General features: G+C 43.3%; 1 protein-coding gene across 2 annotated transcripts in view; it reads right to left on the minus strand.

Moving 5' to 3' along the window:
• Window positions 1-21,034, minus strand: part of ANKRD6 (ankyrin repeat domain 6) — a 121,936-nt gene that overhangs the window by 52,386 nt on the left and 48,516 nt on the right. Inside the window, exon 3 of one of the 2 annotated variants that reach the window (XM_064447634.1) lies at window positions 1,210-1,365. The exons of the other annotated variant lie outside the window; for it this stretch is intronic. The gene's annotated coding sequence lies outside the window, so the exon portion shown is untranslated. The remainder of the gene's footprint in view (window positions 1-1,209; window positions 1,366-21,034) is intronic. 2 annotated transcript variants of the gene reach the window in all.

Consider the following 21,034-nt stretch of genomic DNA (forward strand, 5'->3'; position numbering starts at 1 on the left):
AATCAAAATAAATAAAACAAGTGATTGCAATCTATGTTTCTGACAACATATTGCTTGGTCTGCCATTGCTTTAATTATGGGACTTTTAGCAAAGACTGGTTTGGACTTCTTTTCTTTCAGTTATATCAGAATTGTAGGTGCCTTGATATGTCAAGCAAGACTATTTAATTATAACATATTTGCTGTTAAGATAGCCTCAGAAGACATGTAGGTTGCTTTCACTCAAGTCTCAGGAAACTGCATCACTGTATCATGCTTAACAAGCTATTAACACCTTGGACAAATATCCCAGCTGGTCAAGCACTCCACAAAAGGAAACTCTCCAGGCTGCTGTGAAGGAAACCAATCACTCAGCCTCATGTGTTTTCTCCCAGCTGGGGCTGGGCAGAGCACAGGATGTGGAAAGGCAGGAGCAGTACCCAAGTTCAAACTCTTGAGTGAGGCCTGGACACCGGAGTCACCTCCCCCCAACCTCCCCAGCTGCCTCCTCATACTCTGTAGTATCCCACTGAGTATGCAGTCCTTTGGGTCTACAAGTTCATCTCATGAGGGCTAGAGCTACAACCTAAAAAATACCTAACGATCGCTTTGCAAAAGGTTTCTGAACAAGTCACTCACTATTTGAAATTAAAAGGCAACTGAAAATCACTAAGAGAACAGAAAGCATCCTGAACACATTCTCTGTCTCTCTCTGCCTCGGGAAACTATGGCTGTGTCCTGGAGAAGGCAGGTCAGGACACTGTCCTCTTCAATCCTGCGTAGCTTCCCTGCTTGATCATGTGAACGTGGCCCACAAAACATGACATCTTCTTTCTTGATATAGCTGTCCAGGCATTTTCCCATGCAGTCTTCATATCAGTCCCAGGAGCTGGTCCCTCCCAGGTGATCTTTTCCCTGCCAAAGCAGTTTTTCTTCCTAGGACCCAGCCCCTTGCTTAGAGAAAACCCATTTCAACAGGATGCTTGACACTTTTCTTCGCTAGCCTTGAGCCACTGGTCCTTAAGAAATGCAGTTGAGGCGAGGAACTACATACTCCAAAGGACACAGCAGTGTGAGGTAAATACCACAACCTGGCACCACAGGCAAAACTCTGAGCTCCTCTCACTCTGTATTTACCCAGGAATACACTTCCAAATAAATTTCTGCATGACATTAAAATAATGTATTTTGGCGGGGGGGGGGGGAAAGGCAGATTTGATTTTTACTCACGCTTAAGGATCTACCATTCAGTTTTTTCTGATGAACATTTTACAGCTGTGTCTTGCTGGGCAGCTTCTGGCTGGGGACAACAGGGATGCCAGCTTCAGTCTTTTCCAGTGCTGACAGCAACAGTGAGGCTCTGTACTACAGTATGGTACACTGCTCCTGCATGAGGCGAAACACATCATAAATGGAGTGCCAAAGCAGATGGAGGAGAACAGAAATTTAACACTGCTGCTTTCTGCAGCTTTCGGCTGCCTGGATACACCTGGGCAAACCCAGCCATTTCCTCCTGAGGTTTTCACAGCCACTTCCCACTATAAACAAAACAAGTTCAAACCATGGCCCTGCAGGATTGTTCCCACTAGCTGATCTCCGAAAATGCAAAGCAGAGAGCGCTGCACAATTATACAAACAAGGACAATGAGACAGAGACCTTCATATCTTCCCAGAAATCACGGGACAAATCAATAAAATCAGGAAAATTACTTGTTCTGCTTCTCTCTCTAGTACCTTCCCCATCTCCCCATCACATCTCACTGTCACCCCAGCCCAGGTATCCTGTTTCAGCCACGGGACCTAGGCAGACATGAGCAAGTAGAGTTTTCTCTGGCTATGGGAACTTATTAGGCGTATTTCCTAAGGTTTCCATTCTCAGCCTGTGATCCCTCTCTTGTTCTCTTTACACAAACACTCCTGCTAGCTCCCCTTTGTTGCTGCTTTTCCAGGTTTATTTATTGCCATAACTGTCATTAGATCCTTTCTGAAGCCAGCATATCCCCTCTAAACTCCAGAGAGACTACCACATTAGCAGTATTCATGAGTAAATGCAAAGACTTACAGGCCTGCACTGACAAAACAAGCAGCTGTCTACTCTTCCTGGGACATAAATTCAACTCTTGAGGCACACAGCGGTGGAGGGCCAGGGGCTCACGGTGGTTTCCTTTGGACAAAGCAAAATGGCAACTCTGTACATCTCGAGGGAAGCAAGTTGCAGAAGCTTCCTCAGGGCACAGGGGCAGAGTGAGCAGCTGCTACTTTAACATGGAGGAAATGGTCTTTTACCCTCCTCCTAAAATCCCTGTGGTAGAGGCAAAGGATCAGCCAGAGACTGGACTGCTGGTAAAACAGAGCAAGCCATAAAAGTAAACGATGTGCTCAATGATCACCTCTAAATAGCAACAACCACAGTGGGGAGAAAGGTGACTCCCTTCTCTTTCTGAACACCACTGACGCTACAGAAACATAGTTTGACAACAACGAGCTTTCCTGCCCTGCCTCTTACACCCAGCAAAGATAAACTATTTAATATGAAAACTGCTAGCAAATGGGGGGAGTACTCTAGCAAAGCATTGCTCCACATTTGCCTGCTTCTTGCACGCTTCACTACGTGTCTGCTTCAGGCCACTGCTGGGAGATGGACTGCTGGACTAGCCACGTTTCACCATTCTCACGTATAGGTGAAAGAAAGGCTGCAAAAGACCATACAACTCCATATTGTATGCAAAAGACCATGCTGAGCACGCGCTTCAGTAAACTCCCCTGCATCTCATGAGAAGTTAATACCTGTGTAGGGTAGGGGTTTTTTTTCTTTTTTTTTTTTTTTTTAAAGATTGATGATTTTCCAAATGAACCTTTTTGTTAAACAAAACTGGAGCAGCGGTCATCTCCTCAGCCATCTCCTCTTCTTATGGTTAGAGAGCAGACCAAACAGTGCCTGGGAGAGCATGGCTCCACAGGCTAGAAATGAGCCCTCCGGTCTCAGTGCAACGTCGCTGCTTGTTCAACGATGTTCACAAATGATGGAAGCCACTTGGCCTGCTTGAACTTTTGAGAATTGCAGACAGAAAACTGCTTAGAATAAATAATCTTTCTTGATCTCTGAAGCAGAAATCATTGCCAAAATGCCAGTTCAGTGACTTCAATTAGAATATGCTGTTGGAAGACCTTACCGTCCCCTTTCCTACTAATTAACGTCTCTGCATAACTCAGCTGCTTTTCCTATCCTTTTTCCTAATGCATTTAGATTAGATGTGCTTATGTGCAAAAAAGTGATAATAGAGAAAGGCATTGGAAAACTAACCCCCAGTTATGTCTGTGACTTGACCTTTCTGTACTGTTTTGCTGTCTATGTTGTCAATGACAATGTCATTGTCTTGCAAATAAACCTTTCTGTTTCATTTTAATTTGTAAACATAGATTGAAATACACAAAATCTAAACTAAAGGTAGGCTTTAATAGCCACGCTCAAGGTAATGCGCAAAAAGACATAGCCTAAAGTTAGAATCACAGAAATGGAAGTCAGAGAGAGATCTCCAGAGCTGATCTAATCCTTTCTTACAGCTTTTACCATAGCTATGCTTACCACAATTACTCTGGGTTTTTTTTCCCCCAGTCTCACAGAGTCAAACACAAAACTTGAAACTGCCTTGTTTGGAATATATTCGTCCTTTCTCAAAATCCTTATCATTCCCACAGGGTATTAACACCACTTCCGCTAAGTTTGTTGAAATTAAGCCCCTTGTCTTTATTCTAATGCTCCCACTCCTTCCTTCTCTAAAAATCATAAATGCTCTTATTCTTTTAAAGGAAAAATTAGGGAAAAAACCCTTACCATTATTACTTAAAGTAGAATAAAATAACTATATATCTTTCTTGCCTTTCCTCACATCCCTCTCCTGGATGAAAATTTTTTCCCAGTACACTTCAAGATGCATGTTGGGCATTTACTTTCTTATATAGAAATGACAAAGTCCTCTGTGACTATCAAGAATGTTTAGTATCATTAACAAATTCAGGTAGAAGCCTGTCTGATTTTTTTTTAAGGTGGAGTTAAGACCCAGCAGATTCTTAAAATATCATTAGGTAGTTTAGATGCCATGCCTTAAACTGCTTGTTCAAGTTCCTTCTTCAATTTTTATTTCTGCAAGCAAGTCAGAATGTGGAATCTGACCCACCAGCAATCACACAAATAAGTACAGCTACTGGCAGAGAGTATAAGTCAGGCAACAGCAGATCAGACATGAAAGCATCTTCATGTCCTAAAGGCCTAATGCAAGCATTAAGGGTGGTTATATCGACATGCAGGACAGTCCTAACACAAGTAAAGCAGCCACAGATGGGTTTGCTGAGCCCAACCATGTGCTTGCAGCAAACCCCAACCTCTCCCGCTTTGACACATTGATGCATCAGGTGTCGACACCAGAAAATGCTCTGTGTGAGAGGCTGCATGGCGGGGAGACCCTAACACCACCACACCTGAAGAGGGACCTGATTCCTGGGCTGTACCTGGGCAATAAGGCTCCCAAGCAGACCCTGCTCAGCGGTACTTCTACCCACAGACAGCACAACACCATGACCTTTCTGGGAAGCAGCTCAGGAAGGGGACCAAGAGCTGTGAGCTTCACGTCCAGTGTACAAGGCTTGACAGGGCAAAACCCCAATGTCTGCTGTTGCGCAGCCTCCCATTACCCAGAGGGGCTGCTGGGCGTGTGGAGCTGTGCTGCACGAGGGCTCAGGGCAGATGGGCAGCACACCAGAGGACAACCAAGCTCACCTGAACAAAACAGAATGGGGGAGTTTGATTTTGGCTTTCAACCCACCCACTGTACTGATCCCATTCAGACTACAATTTAACAAAAACAGTCCAAGCTGGCTTTCTTCTCTTTTCTTTTACGGTGTGGTCCACTGAAACACAAGCTGTTGACAATACAAAATGCAGTAACACTGAACCTAAGCTGTAACTCAGTTCATGGACTGCAAAAGAAGATTAACTTAACAAGACCTAAGTTCGACTCCTTTTACCCTTTGCTGTATAACTTAAGTCATTACTAATTAGCCACGCTTTTAAGAAGTTCTTGCAACTAATATGAATGTTGTTTGTTAAACTCCGGTTTATACGATGCTTCAAGATTTAAATCATGTTCCAGTTTTCTTAGCATACTGTAAGTATCTGTGGATTAACTTACTGTCATTGGACTAAGTAATGGAAAGCAGAATATAAGCTGTTTTCACAGGCCATGTAAAAATAATTATTTCTTGTTATTCATTTATTCCAGCTGCTTTATTGTACAGCATGCATCTCTAGAGCTGATGCTAGCACTTAGCAAGCTGGAAATACAAATCTAACCTCTCAAGTCCCTGAACTACAAACTCAGGTATCTGAATTTTGGTAACCAGCTTAGAAAACTGATTTCTACTCTGGCAGAGCCTGCTTATAAGCCTTGCTGAACTGCTGCTCCTCTCAAAACTGCAGCTCATTAATGGAGAAGACAACCTACTGACAGATAATTCAGCCTATGGCCAAATACTGACAGCCTGAGGTATTCAACTCCCTTTTCCCTTTGGTCTTCATAGGCAAAGCCTGCTGCCAGACCCCTGTGCATACCAGTACAGGTTGGGAAGGACAGAATAAACCAACAGTAGGGGAGCAACAGGGAAAGGACTACTTACAGAAGCTGAATTACTGAAATCCACGGGCTTGGATGGAATCACCTGCACTGAAAGAGCCGGTTGATCATTTCTCTAACGTCACAGAAAATCATAGTGAAGTGCAAGAAGTCCCTTATAACTGGAAAAGGCTAACATTGTACCCATCTTCACATGGGATACATGAGAAGGAGGACCCAGGGAAATGTAGGCCAGTTAGATTACCTCAGTCCCCGGAAAGATCATGGAGCACATCCTTGTGGAATACACATCCCAGGATGTGCAGAATGAGAAGGTAAATCACGAACAGCCAGCCCATCCATGCTCAACTAATCACTGAGTTATTGTTTAGTATCAATGACCCCAGTGATGGCACTGAATGCACCTTTGGCATATCTGCCAATGACACTGAATTGGAGGAATGGCTGACATGCTAGAAAGTAGCATTGATCCATTGAGCTTGACAAACTTCAGGACTGAGCCAATGAAAATCTCCAAGGAGAAGCATGAAGTTCTGCACCAGGGCAAAATAGTCCATGGGCCAGTACAGACTGGGAACCAACCAGATGAGCAATAGCCCTACTAATAAACCCAGGCGTTACAGTGATCCCTGTGCTTAATATAAACCAACAGTGTGCTTTCGCTATGAATAAAGCAAACTCCACACTGCACTAATGGGGAACATAACCAGCGGATCAAGGGAAGCTATTTATCCAACACTTCTGAGGCCACACCTAGGACACTGTGCCCCGTTTTGCACCTCGAGTTCAAAAAGGGGTTGAGAAACTGGATGGGATCCAGAAGAAGGCTACCAACATGGTCACAAACCTAGAGTATGACCTGCAAGGAGGGAGGGAATCATTTAATCAGGCAAAGAGGAGGCTACGGTTCTAACAGCAACCTACAACTGCTTGAGCTGTTTGCAACAGACAAGCACATATATTTCCCAGCAGGCAGGCACGCAGCAGTGGGCAGGTGCACGGCAGCATGGTGACCACCAGGCAAAAAGCCATGTCCTCTGCTTCTCCTGAGATTTTAGCACCTGGTAGAACCAATGCAGCGACACAGACAGAGCTCCTGTTCAAGCATGCGACCACCCAGGTTTCCAGCTGTGTGATGTGTGAAGGGATATTCCTGGAGGTGGAAAGTGACTGCGGACTTCCAAGTCTCCAAGGACTTGTGCGAGATGAGATAGTTAGCTGGTTGTCTTGGTCACAGGGATCATGAAACAGGTGAGTGTAAAATTTTCAGTGTAATGAGAAGAAAGGATATGAGAGTTGCTATCCTGGACTTCAGGAGAGCAAACTTCAAGCTATTCAGGGACTTATTTAGCAGAGTACCCTGGGAATCTGTTTTTGAGGCCTTAGGAGTCCATGAGTACTGGTCAGACTTTAAGAACTACCTTTTAGAAGCACAGGAGCAGGCAATTCTACTGTAGCATAAGTCAAGCAAGTGGGGCAGACGACCAGCTTGACTGAACAGGGAACTCCTCGTGGAGCTCAAGAGGAAGAAGAAACTGTATGATCTCTGGAAGCAAGGTCAGGCTTCACAGGAAGGTTACAGAGCTGTGGTTCATATATGCAGGGAGAAGACACGAAAGGCCAAATCTCAATTAGAATTGAAACTGGTCTGAGTTGTTTCAGATAACAAGAAGGGCTTTTTAAAGCACATTAATAGCAAGAGGAGGCCTAAAGAAAACATTGGACTGACACTTGTTGAAGACGGTCATCTGACTAATAGGGATAAAGAAAAATGAGAGACATTTAATACTTCTTTTTGCCTCAGCCCTTAATAATACAGACAGACCTTGGGCTGCCCTGTCCCGAGTTGGAGGACTATAGTGTGGGAACAGTGACTTTTTTTTTTGTGGACACTAAAATTTTAAGTGAACAGCTCTATTAGCTGAATGTTCACAAGTCCATGGGGTCTCATGGGATTCATCCCAGAGTACTGAAGGAGCTAGCAGATGTTATGGCAGGACCCCTCTCAGTTATTGACCAAAGGTCTTGGGAGTCTGGGGAGGACCCCGCTGACTGGAAGCTAGCCAGCATTATTCCAATTTACAAGAAGGGTGTGAGGGAAGACCTATGAAACTACAGGCCTGTTAGTCTAACCTCAGTTCCTAGAAAAATTATGGAGAAGATTATATTGGGTACTACTGAAAGACATTTAAAGAAAAATGCAATCAGGCACAATCAACATGGGTTCACAAAGCGACAGTCCTGTTTAACTAATTTGATATCCTTCTATGATAAGGTCACCCACCTAGCGAATGAAAAGAAGGTGGTGGATGTAGTTTTTCCGGATCTTAGTAAGGCTTTTGATACTGTCCCTCACAGCATCCTTCTGGACAGGTTGTCCATCTGTGAGATGAGCTGGTATATGGTGCACTGTGTGAAGAACTGGCTGAAGGGCAGGGCTCAAATGGTTGTAGTGAATAGGGCCACATCTGGCTGGCGACCAGTCACCAGTGGTGCTCCTCAGGGTTCAGTCCTAGGGCCAGTTCTGTTCAATATATTTATTAACAATCTGGATGCAGGAGTTGAAATCACCGTTAGCAAGTTTGCTGATGATACCAAACTGGGAGGTGCTGTTGACTCTCTTGAGGAACAAGAGGCCTTGCAGAGGGATCTAGACAGACCACAGCATCTGGCAGCGATTAATGGGGTGAAATTTAACAAGTCGAAATGCCGGATCCCGCACCTGGGACAGAATAATGCTGGGCGCAAGTATAAACTGGGAGAGAAGCGGCTGGAGCGAGGCCCTGCAGAAAGGCACCTAGGGGTGCTGGTTGACAGCAGGCTCAATGTGAGACAGCAACGTGCCCTGGCAGCCAAGAGGGCAAACCTCATCTGGGGTGCATCAAATACAGTATAACCAGCCAGTCAAAAAAGGTGATTATCCCACTGTATTCAGCGTTGGCATGGCCTCACCTTAAGTACTGTGTGCAGTTCTGGGCCCCACAATTTAAGAAGGATGTGAAGGTCCTTGAATGTGTCCAGAGGAGGGCAACAAAGCTGGTGAAAGGCTGGAAGGAATGTCCTGTGAGGAGCGGCTAAGGACTTTGGGTTTGTCTAGTCTGGAGAAAAGGAGGCTGAGGGGTGACCTCATTGCTCTCTACAGCTTCCTGAGGAGGGGAAGTGGAGAGGGAGGTGCTGAGCTCCTCTCCCTGGTATCCAGTGACAGGATGCGTGGTTCAAAGCTGTGCCAGGGGAAGTTTAGACTGGACATTAGGGAAGCATTTCTTTACCAAGAGGGTGCTCAGACACTGGAACAGGCTTCCTAGAGAGGCAGTTGATGCCCCAAGCCTGTCAGTGTTTAAGAGGCATTTCGTCAATGCCCTTAACAACATGCTTTAACTTTTGGTCAGCCCTGAATTGCTCAGGCAGTTGGACTAGACGGTCATTGTAGGTCCCTTCCCTGAAACATTCTATTCCATTCCATCCCATCCCATTCCCTCTTGGGTGATTAAGAAGGTAACAGAGCCAAATGTTTTGCAGTGGTAGAAAATGATGTAACAAGGGACAACAGGCAGAAATTGAGGTTTGGTAGAGTCACAATGGTCATTAGGAAGAAATTTGTTACTAGGAAGGTAGTGCAGTGCTGGAGCAGGCAGCAGAGACATGATGGACTCTCCATCTCTGGAAATATCCAAGATCTCACTAGACAAAGCCAGGGCTGACCTGATCTGTGAGGAATATAGGAATGTTGTCAGGATTTGCAGAGATGCGACGAGGAAGGCCAAGGCCCACTTGGAATTAAATCTGGCAAGGTGTGCTGAAGATAACAAGAAGGGCTTCTTTAAATACATCAGCAGTAAAGGGAAGACTGGAGATACAGTAGGACCACTACTGAACAAGGAAGGGCCCTGGCAACCCAGGATGAAGAGAAGGCAGAGTTACTGAATGCCTTCTTTGCTTCTGTCTTTACTGCTAAGGCTGGCCCTCAAGCATCTCAGCCCACAGAAGAGAGAGAAAAAGTCTGGAGAAAGGAAGACTTACCATCGGTTGAGAAAGACTGGGTCAGAGATCACCTAGGCAAACTGGATCCTCGCAAATTCATGGGCCCCGATGGGATGCACCCGTGAGTGCTGAGGGAGCTGGTGGATGTTCTTGCTGAGCCACTCTCCATCATCTTTGAAAGGTTGTGGAGGACAGGAGAGGTGCCCGAGGACTGGAGGAAAGCAAATGTCACTCCCATCTTCAAAAAGGGCAAGAGGGAGGATCTGGGGAACTATAGGCCAGTCAGCCTCACCTCCACCCCCGGAAAGGTGATGGAGCAGTTCATCCTGGAGGTCATCTCTAGGCATGTACAGGACAAGAAGGTTATCAGAAATAGTCAACACGGAGTCACCAAGGGGAGATCATGCTTGACCAACCTCATAGCCTTCTATGATGGTGTGACTGGCTGGGTTGACGAAGGGAGAGCAGTGGATGTTGTCTATCTCAACTTCAGTAAGGCATTCGACACTGTCTCGCATAGCCTCCTCACAGGCAAGCTAAGGAAGTGTGGGTTGGATGAGTGGACAGTGAGGTGGATAGAGAACTGGCTGAATGACAGTGCTCAACTGCATTTGGAGTACTGTGTCCAGTTTGGGGCCCCCAGTTTAAGAAGGATGTGGAACTCCTTGAGCAAGTCCAGCTGAGAGCTACAAAAATGATCAGGGGACTGGAGCATCTCCCTTATGAGGAAAGGCTGAGAGGCTTGGGTTTGTTTAGCCTGGAGAAGAGAAGACTGAGGGGGGATCTCATCAATGCTTATAAATACATAAAGGGTGACTGTCATGAGGATGGGGCCGGACTCTTTTCAGTGGTGCCCAATGACAGGACAAGGTGCAACGGGCACAAGCCGGAACACAGGAAGTTCCACCGCAACATGAGAAAAAACTTATTTACTGTGAGGGTGACAGAGCAGTGACAGTGCCCTGAGAGGTTGTGGAGTCTCCTTCCCTGGACACATTCAAAACCTGCCTGGATGCGGTCCTGTGATCTCCAGAAGTCCCTTCCAACCCCTACCATTCTGTGATTCTGTGATGTAGTGACAGGTCTGCTTCGAGCAAGAGGCTGGATTAGATTACTTCCCTTCCAACCAACATCTTATGACCCTAATGTAGATAAAGCCACTTTACACTAGTGATGACTTAGAATCATAGAATAATTTAGGTTGGAAAAGACCTTTAAGATCATCGAGTCCAGCCATTAACCTAACACTGCCAACTCCACCACTAAACCATGTCCCTAAGCGCCACATCTACACGTCTTTTAAATACCTTCAGGGATGGTGACTCAACCACTTCCCTGGGCAGCCTGTTCCAATGCCTCACAACCCTTTCCGGGAAGACATTTTTCCAAATATCCAATCTAAACCTCCCCTGGCTCAACTTGAGGCCGTTTCCTCTTGCCCTGTTGGTTGTTACTCTTCACCCAGAAGAAACCAACACCCACCTCACTACAACCTCCTTTCAGGTAGTTGTAGAGAGTGATAAGGTCTCTCCTCAGCCTCCTCTTCTCCAGGCTAAACAACCCCAGTTCCCTCAGCCACCTCTCAGAAGACTTGTTCTCCAGACCTTTCCCCAGCTTCATTGCCCTTCTCTGGACACGCTCCAGCACCTCAATGCCTTTCTAGTAGTGAGGGGCCCAAAATGAAACACAGTCTTTGAGATGCAGCCTCACCAGTGCCGAGTACAGGGGCACAATCACTGTCCTACTCCTGCTGGCCACACTATTCCTGATATGAGCCATACTTAAATATGCAGATAGAAACATTACTGCAAAATACAGTCAAAAGTATTCTGCCTCTTAAATTCAAATACATTTTCATTTTTAAAAGGTACAAAATATAATCAACATTCCATATCTATATGCAGTATTTATTTTGACTTTTATTTCCTAAAATTTTTGACCATTCTCCTAAGACTTGGTATTTTGCAAGTCCACAGAGCCTGTGTTTAGCAATGTCACACCACAGAGAATGTAACTGTGACCAGAGTAGCTCATGCTATTACTGAATTAATGCAATTCCCCTTCCTCACCCTACTTTTTCCATGTGCAAAGGTATGCTGAGAACAGCTGTTTTGATAATAGTGGCCAGAATACGTTTATATTATAGCTCCTTCCACCCACCCCACCCCCCACATTTCAAATGAGGCCGATCTCTCCATTTGGTAACCCCCAACTTTGAACACCATCAGAAGGCACTACTGTTCAATTATTTTCCATTTTTTATGGTTACTTCCTCAGTGAACTTACACACTACTTCCACTTAGGAACAAACGGTGTACCCTGAAAACAGGTTCCCAAAATGTCTCAAAGATTATACAAGAAGCACAGGTTATGTGCTGTTACAATTGTATTTGGGAACTGGAAAAATAGCAGGTTCCTTTTCTTAAAAAAATCACCAACAAAACAGAAACATTAGTGCTGGAAACCTAATTTAGTCTAATTCAATTTAATTTTGATTAGCTATATCATTCTGTTCACCTCACCAGGTTCAGCTGGAACACAGCTACTGTAATTTCACTTGGGTATTCTAGATGCTAATTGCTGGATGAACTATTTTTGTAGATGTAAAGTTGCTTCTGTTAGTATACAGTTTCCAAGGAGTAAGACAGAATCTTATCCCTTTACATCCACACAAATAGTTCATCTGTCAATTAGTATCTAGAATACAGACTGAAGTTTATGAAATTACCACAACATGATACTAGTTTACACATTATTTGTTAAAGACTACTTACAATCTGAAACTTCATTCAAAGAAAGGGTCTGGAGGGTGAAATAGTTCTCAATGAATCTATTTAAAACATGGACAATATAAAGTAACAGTTTTTCTAACAGCTTTTTTAACAGCACATACACCTGCAATGCAAAGGTCAAATTTCCCCCTCTATTCTACCACTACAATCTCTGTTTTTTCAGCACTTTTTCTGAGAACAAAGCTTTTCCTCACAATTGCAGCTCCAATAACAAATATGCTACACGTGGATATGCCAGGGCAGTTGCTACAATATTTTGCCATAGTTAGAAAGAGTTGGGAGTTAATTAATTTCTGTCAGTAATGTATGACTCTCGCACCAGAAAGACATCAGCTCTGCAAGATAAAGAGAATGGTACTTGCACATTGTTTGCAGGGCACAGCTGCGTGTTAAAATAAGCTCAACTCTATTGTTAAAAGAAAACATCTATCTTTTCAGTTCTTTGGTAATACCTATTGAACAAAGCGTTGGAAACAGACACAAGGATTAAAAGTGAATAACCCGTGATAGTAATAAAATGCAAGCTCTTAACTATGTATAATGGTCGCTCAGCATTATCAGCTCTCAAGGTAGTCTTAAAATAACTCCATATTTCTATCACAGCATTTACCAATGACCACCAGCAACTGAAAAAAATTAGTATCTTCTCAGCACAGTAAAAAAGCCGAAACACTGAACAGATCTACCTGCTCAGTCCCACTCGGTAGCAGGAAAAACCCCACTATTAAAAGCAGGTCTAATAGTGTCACTTTTCCCAGGTATAAAAAGCAGTTTACTGTACACTCATAACAGTTCCTCCTCTGAAATCCAAGCAAAGTGGCACCACAAACTTTCCAATTTATATAAAAACCACACCAGGTGCTTACACAGAAAATTCAAACATGTAGTTGGCAATTCATATTTTAATGCGCTCTATGGGATAATTTAACAAACATAGAATATATGTTATTTTGCAGATCGCTTTTGAGCCTGACTCCTACATGGAGACCTATCTATTCAGTTTCTTTAAGCACTTCAGTAGTTTGCTCAGAGAGGTTCTGGACCTAAAATCACTGCCAATAATTTGGAGACATGCCCGTTTCGTTAAATAAATCCAACAGAGAAATAATGGAAGTAGTATTGGTAGGGACTGTTAACGCCCTTCCCAAGGATGAGCAAAATGCCAGCAACTTTTAAGTTATGGGTAGGTCCCTTGCTCAGTAATGATTTCTTCATGTTGATAGTCTCAGCAACTCCAGCTGGAGGAAGACTATGGTGGAGGTGAGGCTGGAGCAACTTGGCATCACCTAGCAGCTGCAGGTTTGCTCCAACACCTACATGGCTTTGAGACACAGCAATGAGACTGAAAAGGCACAAATGTCCAGGTAGTTTTGCTTGGTGTCTTTTTTTATCATTATTTTTTACTTTTCCTAACTGAAAAAGGGAAAAACTGCACAACTGCACTTATTTAACATTTGAAATGAGATGGGTGGCAACAGTGAGTAATTCTCCACCTCCCAGACACCTGCACTCAGAGGGGGCAGCTTAAGGACAGACACTATTCATGTGTTGGGGGTTCCAGTGGCATCGCTTCCTATACCAGTCAACACACAAAAAGTGAGGACTTCAAAATTCAGGCAGGAAGGGCATGTTTTCAAGCTTCCTCAGCATCTAGCAAAACTGTAATCCTTACCTGACCCACTGCTACGAAACCCAACTGGACATTTGAACAAACCAGCCCTGCTATGTTTATTAAAGCAAATGAGATGGGCAAAGGATGGCAGAATAATACTGTAGTACTTCGCACGGCAAGAATGGCACTGGGAGAAAATTTCTTTTTCTTTCATAGAGTTTTCCTTTCAAAATCTACTTATTTGAACTATTTATCTTCAGAAATGTATTTTATAACTGCTCACTGGTTTGCATCCTTGTAGGCTGCCAGAAAACAGAATTCCTGAGATGAAATTAGATTCAGCCTCTCTCTTCCACTCTTACAAATTTCAATTGGGAGCTCATGAGTTGAATTCCTTTTTCTTCATACCTCATCTTCCACTGTGATAGAGTTCTGGACAATCACAGTAAGACTGATTTTCTTACTGTAAGGTACTTCCTTTACATTTGAATAAATATATTTTGATCTTTATACATGAGGTAGTTTTCAGCATGAATTTTGTAAGACATCTGAAGAGGCAGAGATATTATATCCCATTTTTTTCTCTCAGATCACAAACTGAGGTATTAAAAATGAAAGCAACTATTTAAAATAATTTAAAACATAAAAAAACTCAACAGAAAAGAATTTCACTTGCTGGTTTTGTGTCTCTCTGGGATGTTGTTGTTCTCTCTGTTCTGCTTCCATCTTTTCACACCTCCATCTCAAAGCCCGTCTCCTGTCAGTCATCCGTACTCAATCTGCGTGCTAATACAATGCTTCGCTTTTCTTCGTGTCAGAGTCCCTGAGCTCCTCACAGTCTCCCCTCCATTGCAGAGATTCATATCAGCACTTTTTATGGAGCCTCACTTCAATTTATGGGATCAAACAAGACATTTACCTCTTTTATCACTTAATTTACACATTGCAAAATATTTCTGAAATGTACATCTAGTTTATAATGCAGCTATAATAGCTTTACAGATGAGAACAAGGGGATTGAGTGCATCCTCAGTAGATTTACAGATGACACCAAGTTTGGTGGGAGTGTTGATCTGCTTGAGGGTAGGAAGGCTCTGCAGAGGGATCTGGATAGGCTGGATCAATGGGCTGAGGCCAACTGTATGAGGTTTAACAAGACCAAGTGCCAGGTCTTGCACTTTGGTTGCAACAACCCCATGCAAAGCTACGGGCTTCGGGAGGAGTGGCTGGAGAGCTGCCTGGAGGAAAAGGACCTGGGGGTTCTGGGTGACAGCCAGCTGAACATGAGCCAGCAGTGTGCCCAGGTAGGCAAGGCGGCCAACAGCATCCTGGCTTGTATCAGGAATAGTGTGGCCAGCAGGAGTAGGGCAGTGATTGTGCCCCTGTACTCGGCACTGGTGAGGCTGCATCTCAAAGACTGTGTTTCATTCTGGGCCCCTCACTACAAGAAAGACATTGAGGTGCTGGAGTGTGTCCAGAGAAGGGCAATGAAGCTGGGGAAAGGTCTGGAGAACAAGTCTTCTGAGAGGTGGCTGAGGGAACTGGGGTTGTTTAGCCTGGAGAAGAGGAGGCTGAGGAGAGACCTTATCACTCTCTACAACTACCTGAAAGGAGGTTGTAGTGAGGTGGGTGTTGGTTTCTTCTGGGTGAAGAGTAACAACCAACAGGGCAAGAGGAAACGGCCTCAAGTTGAGCCAGGGGAGGTTTAGATTGGATATTTGGAAAAATGTCTTCCCGGAAAGGGTTGTGAGGCATTGGAACAGGCTGCCCAGGGAAGTGGTTGAGTCACCATCCCTGAAGGTATTTAAAAGACGTGTAGATGTGGTGCTTAGGGACATGGTTTAGTGGTGGAGTTGGCAGTGTTAGGTTAATGGCTGGACTCGATGATCTTAAAGGTCTTTATCAACCCAAATGATCCTATGATTCTACACGTGGTTGCTGAAAACTACTGGTGTAAATACATTGGCTTTGGATACATTAGTGGAAACATGGTTGAAAACTGTGTGCTGCCAGAGGGCAAAACACCAGTTCCCTACCTACTGCCCACGGAAGACAGTTTGAAAAACAAACAAAAATTATGAAAAAATGGCAGAAAAAATTGTAAGGAGGATATATTGTAAAGAAACAATATGAAATAATTTATCTTAGGCCCAGATTCCTAGCTGTGTTTTGAAAAAATTATTTCTGGTACCATCAGAGTAATCTCTTATTATTTTTCATAATTATTTTCAAAACATTTCTTTTCCTGCAAAAATCATTCTGAATCAGGCTGCCTTTCAATCTTGGAACATTGTAACTGGCCTGAAATAAAAAGATCCCAACTATTAACAGATTCAGTCTTGTCTTCAGGTGCCTTCACCAGAGTATACCCAGAATCTTCCCCTGAAATATTTTGCCTTTCTGCTTTTTTCTCACTATGCCATTGCTTTTTCCCCTTGTTTTCTGTTTTGACATCATCTCCAAATCAACAGCATCAAAGCAGAACTTAGGGAGTATCTGAAAACAAGTACAGATAGCTCCCAGGTGAAATTAGGTGATGGACTTAAAAGCTTATTCATGTCAGGGAAACGAGAAACGACAGAAGTCTCATGGGATGCATGACTACAGTCTGTAGACCAGATTTACTGACCACCAAAGACAAACGCAGTTCCTCAGATTTTATACAGAAATCACTAAAACCAGCAACAGCAAACTGTAAGGAAGGCATCTGGAAGACAAAAAAGTTAAAAAAAGAAAAAAGGGAGGGGCAGGGGGGCGGAAATCAACATTTAATTATCCCTACTCCCCCAGCCCAGCACAGAGCTTTTGAGGTTGATGTTATTACCATGACAGCCCAACTTTTATTATAATCACCTCTGAGCCACAGTTGCACATGCTTACACCACTGCCCAGAAACAACGATACAAACACAGAAGAGAAGATGATCCCTTCCTTAAATTTGAGAGAAAAACCAAGAGGCTGCAACTGGACAGACAGGCATATGGTATAGGAGGGATTCAGAAACAATGCTGTGATCGGTTTAAGAGCCCAAGCAAGCCAGCAGTATCTTGGTTACCTTTTTTTTTTTTTTTCTTTTTTTCTTTTTTTTTTTTTCCAGGCATCACAGTAAGGCAAGGGGGAGGCACTGAGTGAGGCTTCCCAGGCAGCACCATGGATGCTTTCATGTAGTTCTCCCTGGGCACAAGCATTTCTGTCAAAAGGTGCCAAGGAGGGAACAGAAGGTGGTGGCATCTTGAATCAGCCAGGATTCAAGCTCAGCTCTTAACACTGAAGCTCCCAAAAAATGGCAACCACCTTATATTCATTATAGTAGAGAAAGGGGGGATTGTCATGGGGAGGAGGGTGCTTTGGTAAAACCCCTAAGACTAAGGAAACAACCTCTGCAGGGGTATTCCAGAGCAACAGCTGGGTAAAATCCTAACATTAACAACATCCCTGAGGCACATTATAGCAAGAGATGCACAAATTACAAGACAAATTCTGGACACAGTTTTAGCAGTACAGAAGTATACAAAAGAGAAGGCTGCAGAAGAATTTGGCATGTTTTAGGTACATTGTAGTCACAATCACCTAGAGGAAACCTGAATCAAAGATTTTCTTATTAGGAATCTGAGTGGCAAGAAGAAAGATGGTGCTGTCTAAATGATTAAAAATACGGAATTGCTGGTGATGGTTTGGAAAGGGGTAGGGGGGAATCGGAGGTTATAAGATAGGAAAATGGCAGCTGACATCTCCCTCTCCACAAGACTATGCTGGAAAGACAGACAGGTATTTCTGGCCCATACAGAAGGTAAGTCAGGTGCACAGAAACAAAGAGAAATCTCCAGCAAAGAGACAGAAGTCAAGCTGATATTTATGTCAAGGTAGTCTCATCCACAAGGCACAGAAAACAAAGACAAACAACCAAGGGCACAACCACAGAGAACAATTACCAGGAAGCTGGATGGGGGAGGATCCTCCAAACAAATCTCTGAGGTAGCAGAAGAGCCTGAAGAGGACACAATCAGAGAACAAAAGCATGGTCAGAATTTCAAGACCACCGCTGGGGACTGCAGACAGCTGACAGCTCAAGAGGCTGAGAAGGCAGTACATGTTGTAAACTTTGAGGAGGAAGAGGTCAGTAAAGATGCTGTCCAGAATGAAATGTGAAAAGCTGGACTGGAAAATTCACAGGTGCATTAGAGAGAGGCACTGTAGTGGTTTTGTATGGCAAGATTTTGGTAGCTGGGGGTGGCTACAGAGGTGGTTTCTCTGAGAAGCAGCTGGAAGCTTCCCCTGTGTCTGACAGGTCCAGCCAGCTCCAAGATGGACCCACCGCTGGCCAAGGCCGAGCCCATCAGCGACGGTGGTAGCACCACTAGGATAACATTTAAGAAGGGGGCGGGGGGGAAACCTGCACAACAGCAGCTATGGCCAAAGAGAAGAGTGAGAATGTGTGAGAGTAAAAAACTCTGCAGACACCAAGGTCAGTGAAGAAGGAGGGGAGGAGGTGCTCCAGGCGCCGGAGCAGAGATCCCCCTGCAGCCTGTGGTGAGGACCATGGTGAGGCAGGCTGTCCCTCTGCAGCACAAAGCCAGCCCAGGGGCACCTCACAGAGATGTCAGAGCAGCTTCTCATGTTATTCCAACAATGAGATAGAAGACACATCAGAAGAAAATACATACCCTTAAATATCCTTAAATGAATGTTGGAATGATGCTTGGTATGCAATAAAGAAGGAAACATACCCCCCAAGTGACAATTATGCTATTTTAATGTGTGCACAGCCTTGCTCACAAATTGTTAAGAAATTTCAGTTTTCAAGTTCCTGCCCTGTTAAGGCCTTCTGGGAAACCTGAATGTTTCACTCGACAAAGATTTATCTAACATAACAAGAACTAAAAGATGCAGGAATCATTTGGAAGACTGCCCTATTAAATGTACTGTTCAGATTCTTCCCATTTTCCCTACATTCACTGCTTTAAAGACTAGAGTATCTCTAAGACTTAATAAGAGATACACCACACAAGTTTTTAAATCAGTGATTACTGAGAAGTTTCCAGATATTAAAACTGAATAGAGTAAGTGTAGTTTGGAGAAAAATATCTAGCAAGTCGACCGTGTTCTTTCATTGGAAAGAAAGAATTCCTCCTTAACAAAATAACTTCTTTGCTTCATCAAAGTTCTGCTTATATTTACATTAGTTTTTCTTCCTTGGAAAGTTAGACAAGGCAATAGTCAGCCAGACAAGATAAAAATTACAGTGGCATGTTTCCTGGAAGCATACCATAAAATTATTTCAGTCTCATGATCACTGCATTTGCCTTCTGAAAACAAGCCCAGCCATACTTAAGTAAATATTTAGAATAAATTACTACATCCTTAGAAAGTGCCAGATTTGTTTAGTGCGCATGATTTAAAAAACACACAGGTACTTCCCAAATTTGGAAAATACACAGCAGTCCATTTAGGAGGAAGTATTTCTAGTTTTCTTTAGGAGGGAAAAGAAGATTCACATCCTCCTATCTTTTGTATCAGTCATACAAGCCTTCTTTCAAGAAGTTTAGTAACACTTTTTTCTTTCTTCTTCCCCCACATTTTTGATGCACTAATCAATTAAAAACCAACACTGTAACTGTCATATAGAAGGGAGCAAATTCTAATCACTGGAGATAACAACAAAACTTTAATTCACCACAGTAAGACAAGAATTTTAATTTAAGCAAGCATGACTCTACAATACTGATAAAGCTATCCTCATCTTGGAACTGCTGCTACGAGTGTCAAACACTTCACTTGAAATTAAACATCGCATGCATCCCATGTACAACAGAGTTCATTTGTATGCTGTACGCATGCAGAAAAACATACAAACTAAGCTGTACAAAGCTATTTTTAGACAAAAACATTACTTGTTATGCATCTCATATTTTAGCAGCATAAATATTAGTTATTACATTGCATAAGAGCAGGATTGTTCCTCTATAGAACCATCAAGTAAATACATTCATATACTTGCATTCAGGTAACAAAATGCAAAGCATCTATTTCATTACCTTTGAAATATAAATATGTCAAGCTCCACCATTCACCTGGTGTACTTGGCAAAGTATTGTTACTGATACTGGAAAATACAATGAGTTATAAAGCAAAGACTGATAAGGCTAGACAACAATGATACCGACGCCATAACTCTTATTTAGTTTTTCATCTTCTAAATCCAGGAGACACACGTTTGATTTATGTTTAACAACTGATCTGTCAACACAACAGTATCTTAGAAAATCAGCTGTTCACAGAAAAGTGATCTGCTTTTCCTCAGTACTGAGACTGAATAAGGTGGAGGGTCTAGTTTTCACAAAAAAATCATCCTCATAGGTCAAATCCCGTGCTGGTAAAGCCCACCCAAACCCCTCTTAAAAACATGTTTGTTTTACTTGCTAATGGTCAGAAAGTTTTGGTCTGCCATGTTATGGAAACAGAAAATAAGCAATGGCCCCAGGAAAAGGCCAAACAATCTTACCAAGAAGTGAGTTCTAATTAAAGCCTTCCACACAGTGGCCACAAAAACCAGACAGAAAACATACAGCACATGCAGCAGCAATTATTTTTTTTCCCCACTGAATGTTGGATTGACGGTACAAACCTGTCCTGTAGAAGGGAGGCAAAAGAGTGCTGGTACTGTACTTTATAATCTATTCAAAGAAAAGCACTCAGAAAGGGAAGTGTTTAGCCATTCATAGACAGTGCTTATATTATTAGCTAAGTCTCTCCAAGCTCTGGATGAAAGTAGAAACAGATGCTCTGTCTTCGACACATTTTTGGAAGTTCAATCCAACACAATCAGGACACGTCCACCTCTGGGTGCACACCCCACAGGGCTGAGGTGTTACACCTCACTTAAGAGTTCTGGCCAAGAAAAGATTATTTGCCTCTGCAAAACTGGGTAGAAAAAATGGTAGGCCTAGCTGGGCTAGGTTTAACACAGTGTATCAGATGGTTAGTGTCTGAAGAGTATTCAATAATATACATTATCAGGGCACGATATACTGAATTTCTTA

The sequence above is a fragment of the Phalacrocorax carbo genome, chromosome 3 (genome assembly GCF_963921805.1).
Source record: "Phalacrocorax carbo chromosome 3, bPhaCar2.1, whole genome shotgun sequence".
In the NCBI taxonomy this organism is placed as follows: Eukaryota; Metazoa; Chordata; class Aves; order Suliformes; family Phalacrocoracidae; genus Phalacrocorax; species Phalacrocorax carbo.